Source organism: Lucilia cuprina, chromosome 4 (assembly GCF_022045245.1).
Source record: "Lucilia cuprina isolate Lc7/37 chromosome 4, ASM2204524v1, whole genome shotgun sequence".
NCBI classification, from domain to species: Eukaryota; Metazoa; Arthropoda; class Insecta; order Diptera; family Calliphoridae; genus Lucilia; species Lucilia cuprina.
In genome coordinates, this window is record NC_060952.1 from 75,349,414 (window position 1) to 75,365,326 (window position 15,913).

The following is a 15,913-nucleotide window of genomic DNA, read 5'->3' on the forward strand; positions in this document are numbered from 1 at the left end:
ATAGATAGATATATAGATAGATATATAGATAGATAGATAGATAGATAGATAGATAGATAGATAGATAGATAGATAGATAGATAGATAGATAGATAGAAAGATAGGTAGATAAATAGATAGATAGATAGATAGATAGATAGATAGATAGATAGATAGATAGATAGATAGATAGATAGATAGATAGATAGATAGATAAATAGATAGATAGATAGATAGATAGATAGATAGATAGAAAACATCTAACTTCTACATAACACAAGCATTTAAAAATCATGGAAATTTTAATCAATATTTACACAAATTTAAGATAAAAACTTCTCCACTATGTGAAACATGTGAAAACTATGAAGACACAGATAGATAGATAGATATTTCTCATTTTATAGAATTGGTGTTCTCCGATGTCGGCTCCTCAGTAGATCTGATTCTCGTTATTTCAGTATTTCGTTATTTAGTCCTTCAATATTATATTTTTACTTTCCGACTCAGTCATTACAATTTCTTTCACACACTAAGGTTTGCAAAGCTAAGGATCAGAATTTCATCAAAACATACTACAGATAACATTTGAAAACTAGGGCTGATCAAGATGAGGCTGATCAAGTAAATTGTATCCTAATTTTCTTTTAGGTATCGAATACGAATTCCAGCTTATACGATTAAATATGCGGTAATTCTTAATCTATTGCTATTAGGGTAAACTTAGAACTTTAGCCATTATGTCTAAATAAAATTTATGACACTTTCATTTGCCATATAATAGTATTTTTAAATTATACTTAATTGATTACAGACACTTTATATTACAACAAATAAAATGCAATTGACTTTTAAACAATTTTTTTTCTACTATATGTATTAGAAAATGTTAATGTACATTTTTACCTTTATAGAAGAAAGTCTATGTAAAGGAGGTGACATACAAATTCTTTATAATTCAAGAGTACACTCATTAACCAAGTATCTACTTGTAAATTTGCAACACTAAACATTTTAATTGTGGAACATTTTATTTGCAAATGTTTATAGAACAAATTAAAGAAAGAAAAAAACAAAACAATGTATCAATAAACTCTAAAATTAAGCCATTGCCATTTGCAAAACAAAATTTTTAAAAATAAACTTTTTAATTAACACAACTTGTAAAATATACAGTAGACATTATGGACTTTCACAAATTAGAATTTTGTGTTTAAATTTTTTAAACATTTTAAATTGTTTAAAATAGGGTTTTTAATCAAAACAAAAGGGCTTGTTGTGCGCGCTATAAAAAGTGCCTCAGGTAGGAATCGAACCCTCCACCTCCGGTCTAACAGAATAGAACACGGTGTTCTGAACACCTAACCTTTCGGAGGCTACTAAGAGACACCTTTAAAGAGCAATATCACACAAAGTGTTGAATTACTTATTTCAGCTCTTACATTACAAACGACAATTAACATGTTTCCACGACACATTTGTAATTTGTTTTGACAGCTCTTTCCGTCAAAGCGTTGCGTGCTTTTCATTCTACGCTTCAAGTTGGTTATGATTAGCCGTTCGTCCTCGCGATGTCTTCACTAAGGACATACTTGGGCCTAGTAAATTTATATTCTTGTGATACCTAGAACGAGAGAAAACGTTTAGCGTATCGACATAAGTACCCTGGTTTTCTAAATCAAACCAGTTTGTCGCACGAATATAGGAGTCTATCTTTCGGATATTAACGTCACAATTTCGTATAGTTTTTCATGTATAAAGTCTTTGCATATTAAGAGCGGTATGCCGACAAATGGGTTGGTGTGCTCTCCTGGCAAGAGAGTCCTTGATGGAGTTTGTTGATGTCTTGTAATCCATTACAGTCCCATTAGGGAACGTTTCGCCATCTCGATTAGGAATGCCCGACATTCTAGGACTAAGTTTGATGCTATGTAATTACCTCTTAGAGCCTTAGGAATTGCTAAGCGATAGGAATATATTTTAATATTTCCACTATATCTTCGATAATACCTGAGTCAATTAGCAGCCGGTTTTATGCCTAAAAGTTCAGTCTGAAGAAACGCTTCATTGGTCTGGAAGTTTAAAGGATACTTCCGCACCAGACTAGGTTAATTTTGAGCCATCAATGAAAATCTTTTATGATCCGTCATTGAGGATTGTTTTCATCACAATATGGTCAAGGATGGTAAGGTAATGCAGTGGACAATGTTGTCATGGATTTCTTCCAGATACTGAGAATGGTAGAATGACCTGACTGAGTCATGTGCCATATACTAGCTGTGTTGAGTTTAATTGCCGCGTTGAGGGTATGCTCTTGGTCATTAGAATATTAGGTAGCCATCCCATTATGACAAATGAATGGGGTGGTGCGAAGGGTTAAGCCCCGTTATCAACATGGCTCAAATTTTTCTTCAGTTTTTATTTATTTTTTCGCCATCAAATAAGTTTAATTTTATTAAAAATTCATAAATACTCATTTAAAATATAATATGAATTGCAGTTGTAATTCAGGTCTGAGTTGGGGAACAACTCTCGCGTCATCGCGATTATTTCTTAAACGCGTTCAGGCTGTTTGTTGCCTGGCTTTCTACAGTTTTCCGTCTCGCTCGTACTGGTGTAGTGTATTACTTCACATAACTGTTCATAGTTATATGTTGTCTACATTAACCTCGTGTTTTCGTTTCACCTCAAGTGAGGTTATGTTTAATTGGCTTAGACCACAGAATACTCGAACGTTTGGAACTTTAGATTGAAATTGTTGGTGTCGTTTTATCCTTTTGAACCAGCCAAGTAAATCTCCCATCCCTTGATTTTTTTAAGGGGACACGGAGTAATATCAAATTTGACAACAACAAAAAAAAGAATATGAATTGTTAAAATCAGATGACATGTTCATTCGCCGCTAGTGATAAAATAAAAAGTAGAAAGAATATGTAGAAAGAAGATGTACTTATGGCATTTTACGCTTGTACGTTGTGTGTGTAACTTGCAGTCCATTGATTCTACATTTTTGACAGACGCGTAGAATGATATAAAGCGTAAAACGCTTATTGGTCCCTAGTACTTACAATTTAAATAATTAACATAAATGATCAGTTAAACGGGTTATAAGGGGAAACTTTTGCAATTTTTATATTGTGTTTTTGTTGTAATAATTGTTTTAAATTATATGAATATTTTTTGCTTATATCATTATAATTCTGAGACTTATTAGTTAATGAATTCTCTTAAAAAAATTAAAATATTTTTTTATTTAAATTATTAAGAGAATTTTTTTCACATTAAAATATTTTTCATTTGACTTTTACAGAGTAATTTCATTGCATTTTAAATATTCAAATTTATTAATAAATACTTAAAATTTTGTGTAAAAATAAGTCGACGATATACATACATACTTACATACATATGTATATTACACATATGTTAGGTGCACTTGTGTTAAAAAATATATTAAAATCTAGTTAATGACATTTAGAGAAACTGTGTCAGAAATTTATCATCTGTCAAGTTCGGATTTTATTATTTGTAATTTTTGTTTATTAACGAGTACAAGAAGGCGGGAGGTTCGGCTTTCATCAGACTCGTTTCCTTTATAGCGTCTTTAAATATTTGTCATATAAACTTATGTTTTAAACAAATTTTATTGGTTTATTTTTTGTTTGAAGAGAAATGTTAAAATCTAATTTAAACTTGGCATGAACAAAATACGTTAACAAATTAAACTCTTTATAAGTATATAGTGTTTAGCTCCCCGCCCCGAACACGGAATTGCATGTATTAAATTGAATACCACACAAAAATTTTGTTTAATGTAGGTTAGGTTTGCTAATTTAGGTGACACTATTTATAGGAATCGTATCCATAGAGACCATTAGAGTTGCATGTAAAATGACACAAAGGAATTAAAAATAAAAAAATATTATTATTATTATGTTTCAATGAGGAATAAAGGGACACCACCAATTGGTTTCATTCAGTTCTGTTAGAATATTTCAGCTTATTTTCTTACAACTGAGACCGCTTTTGATGTTTCATTCTCAAGATGTTGGATCCATGTATGCAATGGAAGTTTTCTCCGTAAGGTTTCCTGTGGTAACCAGTTGATGTCTGCATTTGTAAAGTCAAGAACGGATCTGCGTAGAGTTAAAACTATCCATCTCCATTTGCTTCCATCTAAATAAGTAACACATTTAATATTGGAACATAGGATCAGTGTGTATATGGGTTTTATCGATGGATACTTTCAAAATTTAATAGGACACTTTAACCAGTTATTAGAGTTATATTATCGCACATATATCGATATTAAATGGACATCAGTGTGATTATTAAACATTTTTTTTTAGATTTTTTTAAATTAAACAAGAAGATATACTTTTCTAAAGGTTTAAGCTGCGCCTATGGTTTCAGATTTTCTCCTCACCAGGTTTTTGAATCCTAAACATTGAAACCCATTGTTTTTGAGACGTTATAAAAGCACAAAGACATCGTACTTTATAAAACCTGTTATGTCCACTGAAAGTCCAATCTGTTAACTTTAAAATAAATGTATAACCTCCGTTATATTTATGACGGTTATTCTGCGGTCCATATAAGTGCTAGTTAAATGTTGGTAACCTCCTCAAGCTCCCTTCACAATTGCAATTAAATTCGCGTATATCGACATTACATGCGTAAGGTTCCGATCCTTTAGACATGCACTTTGCTCAAATACTTAGCCTATCTTATATTTGACAATTTCTGCCCCGTTGCCCAATTTCCGAGATGCAAAAACATCACTTCCATTTAAACAGGGATATCCCCTGTTGAGTGGGCAACAGCATCTTAAGAGAAACCCGTAGAACGAAGTACGAATCCATTAAATAATCAGAAGACTTTGTTTTTACTCGCAGAGAACACATTATGCTTAATCTAGTATGAACAGAGTTTTATCCGTTACCGTAAACACTGTAAACTTCTCATTTATCCGACACACTCATAAGAAGACAATATGGGACAGACTTGCACTAGGTATATGGTCGGATGAGATCCGTATACCCCTACAGTACCTACAGGTACTGGTGACATCTTTTCACCCCGGCATTGTAATACACCAATCAAGGGTCTTTCATCATGGTAACATGCTCTGGGGGGACTTCTGGGGTTTGAGTATAAACGTTCAATATGTCCAGTATTAATTGATGACATGCCCTGCAACCGGATTTGGTCAATTCGTCTGAAGTTAAGAGCTGCTTGTCTGTAAGTGATAAGTACTTATTTTTTAATCTTATTCCTACCTATCCTTATAAATAGATAATATTTAAAATTTAAGTTCGTCCCGTTTAGTCCATATTGTGCTTTGAACAGATAGGTCAGTGAGGTTTATAAGTAGAGATTCATTTAGAACTTAACAGCTAATTCGAAAAAGCATTATGTATTTGGGAACAAGTTTGGAGACACTCTCCAAAAAGTAACAAATAGGTTTAGTGTAGTTCTCATTTTTATCAGTTTTATTTTCAAAGTTTGCCAATAATAAAAAACAAGCATTACAAACTAAATCTGTACAATTTCACTTAAAAAGCTATTCCGGTTGTTAATCTAGGAAATTGCTAAAGTGTGCAGATAGTTAAATTTTAACAGAAGTGTGTTTATGGACTAGACAAGTAGCCGCTTGATATTTAGTACGTGAATTGCGTTAATAAACTAAATTTAAATAGAAAAAAATACATTCCAATAAACTATTGTACAAGTATGAAGTATTTTCTCTTCATGGTTCTATTCCACATTTGTTTGAAGTTCTTCTTTTTTTTAACTATTAAAAACGTAAAACTTGTACAATGTTCTCAAAAACAGCAAGAAGTACAAATAATTAAATTGTATTTATACCAGTACTGATGGTAATGTTGAAAATGTGTACCAATCAGCTAGCGAGTATGTTAATGAATGATGGACTGACTGACAGACTGACGGACTGCTTGGTCATGGTTTGAAGAATTGTTGTAAACATTTAGAATAGAATAATGATGGTTGACTGGTAATCCGATATTTAGACATTATTCCCTATTAACATACATAAGCTCTTCAAACAGACCATGTAGAAAAGAACTAAACGAATGTGTTTTTGTTTTAAATTGTTATAAAAATAATATTTAATAATAAATATAAATAAACTTAAAAGGGAACTTAAAATGGAAACTATTTTAATGTTTTATGTTTTTATACTTATTTTGTATGCTTTACATTACGATAGTAGGGATTGTAAAATGCGTTCATCTGGTGTTAATCTCTTAAGTATGTTGTTTAACTTAGAATAATTGTCTAGTCTATAGTCAAGTATATAGTCTAGTCTTCAGACTATCCTAAAATATAGTCTAGTCTATAGTCTAGTCTAAAGTCTAGCTTCTAGTCTAGTCTATAGTCTAGTCTGTAGTCTAGTCTGTAGTCTAGTCTAAAGTCTAGTCTATAGTCTAGTCTATAGTCTAGTCTATAGTCTAGTCTATAGTCTAGTCTATAGTCTAGTCTATAGTCTAGTCTATAGTCTAGTCTATAGACTAGTCTATAGTCTAGTCTATAGTCTAGTCTATAGTCTAGTCTATAGTCTAGTCTACAGTCTAGTCTATAGTCTAGTATATAGTTTAGTCTACAGTCTAGTCTATAGTCTAGTTTATAGTCTAGTCTATAGTCTAGTCTATAGTCCAGTCTATAGTCTAGTTTATAGTCTAGTCTATAGTCTAGTCTATAGTCTAGTCTATAGTCTAGTCTATAGTCTAGCCTATAGTCAGTCTATAGTCTAGTATATAGTCTAGTTTATAGTCTAGTCTTTAGTCTAGTCCTTAGTCTAGTCTATATTATAGTCTATAGTCTAGTCTAAAATTGATTACAAAGTTTGATTAAAATTGATTGATCCTTTAAAACATTCTAAACAGTTTAGGACTACTGGTTTAAAAAATCATCATATGTAAATGTGTTTTAAACTAAATATATATTAGGTACTTTTGACCATGAAAAAGTGCCATGTCCATTTGCCAGAATACCATCTCCCCTTCCAAATTATGTTATTATTCGTTCATTTTTATTATTCTTGTTTTTTAATATTTTGATAGACATGTTCTAGTTACACAATTACGCCTGCACATATAATCATACATACATATGTTTATATACTCAACATTAGACCCGCCCTTAAAAATATTTAGAGATTTGACTTGGATGACTTAAGAACTATATTATGGCAATACTAATCACTTGAATACTAAAACGTATGGAAGAAACAAACTCACCTATTTGTTGATCTTTATGTGATCCCTTATTTAAGATTAGAAGTATAAATGTCTATAGAACATAACTACATATTTCTCCGATCTTACTGTCCGATAGCCTTAAATTTGTTAAATAAATTCTTATCTATTTTTTTTTTGAAGGACTAGTCTAATTAACATGTCATCATAATACTGACACACAAATGTTTAGTAACGGAATTTCACTATTTTTGTTCCCCGTCAGGTACATATATACACACTGCACTAATATAAATGTTAATAATAACAAACAAACTTAAACTAAACTAATTAAAAAGTATAATAAAAGAGTACAAAAATGAATACACGAGAATAGAGAAAATTAAAACCGTTAGTTGTTTGTTAATTAGGGATATAACTTTTTCAGTTAAACCGATCAAGAAAATTTGAATGAGGTCAAAAACTAAAGAATCTTTTCGCCGCATTAGGTTTGCGAGATATCGTGGAACTTTATAATGATTCTTCTAAAAGTTCAAACTGACAATTTTTAAATTTTTATAATAAATATTTTTCTGATCATTTTACATGGATCCCAAACTTAGTAGTTGCTTAGCAGTCACCAAAAACTTTTAGGTTTTTGAAATTTATTGTATTACAAAGTGTACACATAACAAGTGGGAATTGTATATCGTGGGAAATGAATCATATTGTTATTATTCAATTGTTAAAAATAGATATGTGTTTGTTTATAACGGAGCAAATATTATTAAAAAAAACTATAATTACGTTCATATGTACTATATAGTATATTGTGTCAATGACTTTGTTCTGTTATGTTTTGAAAAACAAAAAAATTACTTTCAAAGAAAAAAATCGATTTTTCTAGCTAATGACCAAGAATTTCGTAATTATTTATATATTTGTTTCCTTATATTGTTTGTTAAACATAATTTATTATACAATTTCGGTATCATCGGCCCACAATTCTGTTATATTTGAATACAAAAAAATTTTTTGAGAGCACCTTTATAATCTTCCTTTATAAGAAGATTATAAGAGGAGAGAGATATAGTAATAAGATTGGAAAAGGATAGTAGTGTAAGAAAGTGAAAGGAAAGGCAGAAATAATTCTGCAATTCACAATCGGTGTTGTAAGCTTGTATCGTAGTATGTCAGTGGCTGTGGTTTAAACCCACAGCCCGCAGAAAGTAGGTGCTTGGTTAAATGATGTTCCTAGATGCTAGTCGTTCCGATGTACAGTGATTCTATAGAGAGGATGGAGTAATTAATTAATTTGACAAACGGAGCTGGACTAGGGTCTACCACGAAGGGACTGATGTGGTGCAAAGTCATCACTGTCCTTTAATTAATTTATCAGTGATTATCATACTGAGTGCGTTGGAGTTTACTCTAAAACATGTTGAACGTTTTAAAGTGGGTCTTTGTGACCACTGAAATAAAGTCTTGTCAATTAATATGATCCATGTTTCTGACTACAAATTTCGTACCTTTAGGTGCTGTTGCCGAATCAACAGAGCAATCTCAGTATTGTTTTTGGGCGACATATAAGGTTAAGGAATGCACTGGGGTGAGTCATATATGATGATAATGCTCTAGAGATAAGGGTATTCAACACAACATTTATCGGACTTCATGTTGCATTGCCTATTGTCTCTAGACTAGTGATTGTCTTTTGTCGGGTTTAGATTGAGCTTGCAAGTGATTAGATAGCTCGAGTACTTGAGCAAAGTGCTTGTACATGGACAGTCTCATCCATGTACAAAAATTGCAACCTCCCTATAAAATACACAAGAGGACAGTAATGACTTGTAAAAGTACTCACATAAAGCACATCGACTTAAATCACTTTCTCTTGATCCAAATAGTGCTATTAATCGAATGTCTTGTCATCTCAATCATTAACAAGTTTTAATGTGGAATGTACACCGATCTCGAATTTGATGGCAGCCTGACTTAATTCTGATATAAGTATTAAGTATGAGATAGTACCTTCGTTTCTATTACAGTTTGAGGAATACTAAACCATCACTGATCGGGAATTTGAGAGATTCTGATATCAGTATTATGTATTCTTCTATTTAAATATTCTTCAATAAAGACATCACCACTAAATCTTTTCTTTGTCATGAGTCCATCAGTGTAGACATGGAAACTATTTTCATTGAAGTGGAGATATGCAGGCCCATTCTAAATAACAAATTCCCGGGGAGTTTTTTCCTGTCCTATACATGAAGTCTTCAAAAGGGGGAATATCATCTCGAGGAATTATTGTTCATAATTGGTCTGATGGTGAATATCAAGAAATAGCAGCTCTCGAGCAAGTATAGTCTTGTGACCTTTAATTTTCTGATAGAGCAACAGCTCAGATTTGTTCTATGTATGGTTTCTTCTCTAACTTATATAAGCCCATTTACATATCCGTGTCCCAAGTAGGGCTGATTATAGAATGTTTTGTCATTTCGTCCAGAGAAAGAATGCTCTGCATTCTGGTATAAACTTGACAAAAAGTATAGATTCGAATATCCATTTTAGATAACGGATAGCTATTGCTTAAAGGAACTCTTCATTGAACTATTTTTATTTTATTGGGGCCATTGAAGATAAGAGATTACTGCAGAGAGAGAGCTACCCACTGATCAGACACTGATTGCATGCCCAATGAAAGAAAAGATCCATTGCATATTATCCCACTTATTATTGGTCTAAAAAAGCCATTTAACGGTACTTTGGCTATGCTCCAGTTTGCAAGCATATAATGCCACCAATATCTATGCAAATGTAGAGAGTACGTTCATAGTGAAATCAGTTATTTCCCTCGACAATAGTATTGCGTTCTAAAGCTGCGACCGAAATAAATGTTTTGAGCGTAAAACTCTCTCATCTAACAAGATCACTAATTAATGTTTAATGGCTAAACATTGTCATCGTTCTGTCACTGAGATTTTAATCAATTTATTGATCTTGTGGGTGGGATCGGATTTACATACTACGTAATCATTATAACAAACTCAATTTGTTATTGAAATTAATTGCAAAAAATGAAGAAAAAGAAACAATTGAGATTCAAAATGAATTGTAAAACAATGTAGTGGATTTTCAATTCAAAATGATTAATAACTGTTGGTCATAAAAACAATGATCATAAAAATGCACTGAAGCAAAAAGTTTTTAACAAAACTATGAATGAATTTATATAAAAAATGTAAGTAAAATAAAAACAAAGCTAGAAACAATAACAACAAATACTTTTATACATACTATATGTTCTGCAGATCAACATTCATATGTGTGATTAAATGCAGAAACAGCTTATGTCGAAATGAATATTTTAAATAAAAATCTTTCGAGCCATTGGTTTTTATCAATATTTCTTGAGAAAACTTTGTTAAAGATATAGAGATATTGTGTAAATGTGTATATGTCGACTTAGTTGTTTATCGCTTGTAACCACAGCTATACTATCTACAATTAACGATTACATTAGTGTTTTTATAATAATTATTATAAATGATGTCATTAGTAAGTGTTTCAGTCCTAACTGGGTGGTATACGAACCCGAACTAACGGCTTTAAATATATATTTTCACACTTGTACATACATATATTGTATAAAAAGTCATAAACACTTTTTAACAATTGCAAGTCATTCATTCACAGGCCATCATACATATTTGGTTGCATTGTTCATATTTGTATGCATCCATATATGCATTACATAGAACCAGTGGTGGAAAAAATTCAAGTCATGTTGTTGTTTTTTTTTCAAACAAACCAAGAAACCATTTAACCCCCTTATGGAATAGAAAACTTGTTAGGAAGTTTGCAAATGTTAACAAGTTAGTGCTAGAGTTCATTTTGCACATTGCTATAGATGCAACGACCCATTTGCTTGTTTTGGATGTTGAGCTTTTTATTGGAATAAGAATGGTTGGGTGGCCTTTTTAATGGTCTCAATTATGTAATGCATTATAATGGTAATTTAAAATTTAAAAATATATCTAACCATTGAGTAATGCGTTTAGTTTGTGACACAAAAGTCACAGTGTTGTTAGTTAATACACTCCAAATAACGATCCTAACCATACGTTTCCTGTTGGAGTTGGAGCCCTAACCTATTTCAGGTTTAACGAGAGTTTACACTAATGGCTCCAAGAGGAATGGAAAAGTAGGTGGAGGTTTCTTTATTGAAGGAATTAGTATTAGATCAACCTTCAGACTGTCCACTGTGTTCTTCAGGCAGAAATATCAGCTATTAAACGAACAGCGAATTGGCTAACTTGTTACCGCATATCGGGTGATATATGTATATATACTGATAGTAAAGCTGCTATTAAAAATATATGCCGGGTATCCCTAAATGAGATAGCGGGACATTCTAGGAATTCGCTAATATGTGTCCCTGGCCATGACAAATGTCAGGGTAACTGTATAGCTAATGAACTAGCCAGAAATGGCACGATGCTGGTTGAGGAAGATCTCGAGGTCTATTTGGCTTTTACACGACGCTTGTATCAGTAATTTCAGGACACTGTCATAGGCAATCACGCCAGAAGACTAGGCCTTGTATATAATGCCTACTGTAGAAGTTGTCATAATGAGGAAGAATATGAGACGGTATCACATCTGCTATGCTATTGCCCTGCATTCGCTGTAAGGAGGGAACATCATTTTGGTGATCCCTTCTTGATCTATCCCAGAGATAGGTCTGAAGTGAAGTTTTAATTTCTGGGATCAATTCCATTGCCGAATGTTAACCAACACTTTCCCAACGCTTAGCCCCATATTTACTCCTCAACTTCCCCCCGGTATTGTTTTCTTGATGACAGATCCCATCTTGGTGTATTGCAATCCGGGGGTATCTCTAATCTGTCGGGACTAACAAATGGTGATGTCACTTCATTCCTCGACTTGTCTTTGGTTTGATTTGACATAGGGTCTAACCAGAAAACCAAATAATCTGGTACTATGGGTGGCCAGTTGTCCGCAGGACTATGTCCTGGCTGGTCAGTTGGTTAAGGTTCCTTCGGGATCCACGTAGTGTCTGTGTTTTAAATCCAAAATCGCGGGAAGAGTAAATGGCGGTTAAAGGACTGATGTAAGGTAAAGTCAATATTTCGGGATAAGTTCGGTGCTGTTGCCGAATGACAACAGATACCCCACAATGGAATGACTGTGGGACTAAGCGTTGGAAATAAGTTGGTATCAATTGTATATGATACGGGATGAATGTAGTGGTATGCGGGCCTCACTTCACCCATATATCTAAATGAATGTGTCGTATGTTTTTTTCTTATGAATGTTTCGGATAAATGAGAAGTGTGTGAGAAGTGTTGGATGAAAGGTATCATACACAAGTGATACCATTAAATTTTTCTTCCTTGTCCAGGTCTGTTCAGAGTAAACCATTTTCATACCAGAATTACCACAGTGTGTCCCTGAGAGTAAGAACAAAGTCTCGGCTTATTTGACGGATTCGTACTTCGGTCTACCGGATACGTCTCTAGATGCTGTTGCCGACACAACAGAGGACATCCCATATGCGTGGTTGTAAACGGATGTGATGTTTTACATCTCGGAAGTTAAGCAACGGGGCAGCAATGGTCACAGATTAGATAGCTCAAGTACTTGAGCAAAGTGCTTGTACATAGACAGGTCCATTTATGTACGAAAATACACAAGGGGTCAGTGGTGAGTTGTTTATTATACTCATCCAGTGGTTGTAAAAGTACCACAGCGAGAAAGGGCTACGCGCCTGGTATTCACGTAAAACACTTCAACTTCATTCCTCAACGAGGTATCCTTTGTCTTTTAGAAATATGGATTTCACCGTGTATCAGACAAGACAAAGTCCTTAACTCTGTTCTGTGGGCTACCGGTTTTTGTGGATTCAGATTATATGGCTCTCTGATTCCTAGGAAAGACCAAAGATACATTTGGCACCATCAGTTTATAGTACCTCCCTTATCCCATGATTGAAAGCACAATTGGAACCGTGCCTTGTATAGAAACCTGAATCAATTCCATTGACCGATGTCCATATCGCCATGGAAATAATTTATATTTGTTTAGGCAGAAGGAGTCCATCTCTTATGAACTAGAACTAAAAGAAAACAAGATAATCAACAAAGAACCTCTGCCAGTAATACGCTTTCAAACATTAAATCTTAATAATTCATCATTATATTGCGAGCCTAGTTATAAACAAGTGTTTAAGAAGTTTTACCTCTTTTTATAGTCTAGACCTGGTCCCGTTACTATACAAGTCACAGAACAAGATATGTGAAATTGATTTGATTTGTTTTTAACTTTATTACTAGTATTTCATATCGAAAAATATTTATAAAGAAAGTAGGAAATGTTCTTGTATTTCCCATTTTCTTCCCGTTCCAGTCTATTGATCACTTTTGGAATCAGCTGTTTTCATCCATCTAACTACCAATTACAGATGGAAAATTTTTTTTTAATAAAGTGTTAGAACTACATACTCTGTACTATCGAAACAGTTACAAAACTGATGCAATATTGTGTTATTCTATATCGATCGAAATTTAAAAAGAAATTTATATCATTATCAAATTTCATTATTCCGATCTAATTGAGTTTTGGTATCTATTCATCTCGGAAGTTTTTTTAGCTAGCATAATATCTATGCTTTAAATATATTACGAGAAACTATAAAAACTTTATTTTTAAAGGAAACTTAACAAAGCCGTTTATTCAATAAAAAACAGTGTTTGTATGACGTACTTACGTAATTATATGGATATATTGCTTTATAATGTAAATTTTATCTACATCTTTTGGAATCAAATAGAAACGTTAACACCATTATTTCAAATTTCATAGTATATAGAAAGAAAAAACAAACACACTTTATATATAAGAGTGAGTATATGAAAAGTATGTACCAACCAACTATTGTTAGGAGACTATTTCATAATCAACAACAAGAGTACAATGAACTTCCTTAACTACTTACCAGTTGGATGACGACTAGTGCAGGAGTTTGTAAATACAGTGTGTGTATATGTATGCACCGCTTAAGTAGTGCAGAAAGTGGTTGTTGGTTGGCGGGTTTGGCTGAAGAACTTGGAAAACAAATTACACATGAATTTATGCCCCCTAAGGCAGACAAATAGGCGCTTTAGATACTTAAAAGCAAAGAGAAATCCACACAAAATGGCTAAGAAGTTCATGAAGAAGTGTTTGTTGGTAGCATGTGGCATGAAAGAAAACATGTTGTTGATACTTCAACAACTAAACGCCATGAATGACAAAAAAAATGTTATATGTGGAAGTACTTTGTTTTGCCTTATTTCTTCATTTTCATTTATGTCGTTGCCTTGACAGCCAAAAGGGGTCTATGTGTAGTTTTTGAATGGACCTATATATAGAACTGCACTAGAATTGAACTAGAACTGAACTAAAGTAGAACTAAATTAGAACTAACTTAGAACGGAAATAAAACCGAAATGAAAATGAACTAAACTAGAACTAAAGTAGAACTAAATAAGAATTCAACTATAACTGAACTAGAACTGAACTGGAACTGAACTAGAACTGAACTAGAATTGAACTAGAACTGAACTAGAACTGAACTAGAACTGAACTAGAACTAGAACTGAACTAGAACTGAACTAGAACTGAACTAGAACTGAACTAGAACTGAACTAGAACTGAACTAGAACTGAACTAGAACTGAACTAGAACTGAACTAGAACTGAACTAGAACTGAACTAGAACTGAACTAGAACTGAACTAGAACAGAACTAGAACTGAACTAGAACTGAACTAGAACTGAACTAGAATTGAACTAGAACTGAACTAGAACTAAACTAGAACTGAATAAGAATTAAAGTGGAACTAGAAGTTTGACTAGAACTAAACCAAAATAGAACTGGGTGATTTCTCATATCATAAGAAAACACATAGCCCTTTTAACAGGCAAACGTATTTCTAATAAACAAGAATAGCGTCTTCAGAAAAAAAACTTTCACTGTTGGCACTTTAGTAAGAAATGTCATGCGGGGTTAAAAGAATAGTTGTAGTTATTTGTTTGCCTTGTTTTATGTTACAGACATACTACAAATAAAATTACAAACTTTTGCATTTTTTAAGCGGATCTATCGACTCATTACATAGTTTCGAACTATTATACACATTTTGAGCCTATACAGTTATGCATACAAATGTTCGTACAATGACACGAGACATAATGGATATGGAGATAATAAAACTGATGATGTTTCCAAATGTTTTACAAACTGTCAACAAATTTACTTAAATACATACTTATATTTATTGCAAATACGATTACATATGATTTCAACTATTTTTTCGAAGTGAACTGAAGGCGCCAGAATAAGTTTTAAAGGAAATTTTAGTTTCAGTTTTTATTGAGTTGCATATTTATTTTATAGGCCTGTATTATTTATCTTAGACATTGAAAGAATTTTGTTTTAGATTGCAAAATAAGTTGATAAAAAGTATAAAACTAATTTGTGCAAACTATTAGATGTATTTGGAAAAATATAAATCTGTCCAAAGCTAATAATTTTTAATTACTTGAATTGAACTATTGTTCAATCAAAACTAGAACTGAACTAGAACTGAACTAGAACTGAACTAGAACTGAACTAGAACTGAACTAGAACTGAACTAGAACTGAACTAGAACTGAACTAGAACTGAACT

The 15,913-nt window shown here is 32.6% G+C and overlaps 1 protein-coding gene across 1 annotated transcript in view; it reads left to right on the forward strand.

Annotated features, from left to right (window-relative positions):
* The window catches only part of LOC111682894 (dihydropyrimidinase), a 33,851-nt gene that overhangs the window by 10,471 nt on the left and 7,467 nt on the right, over positions 1-15,913 (forward strand). The window lies entirely within an intron of this gene.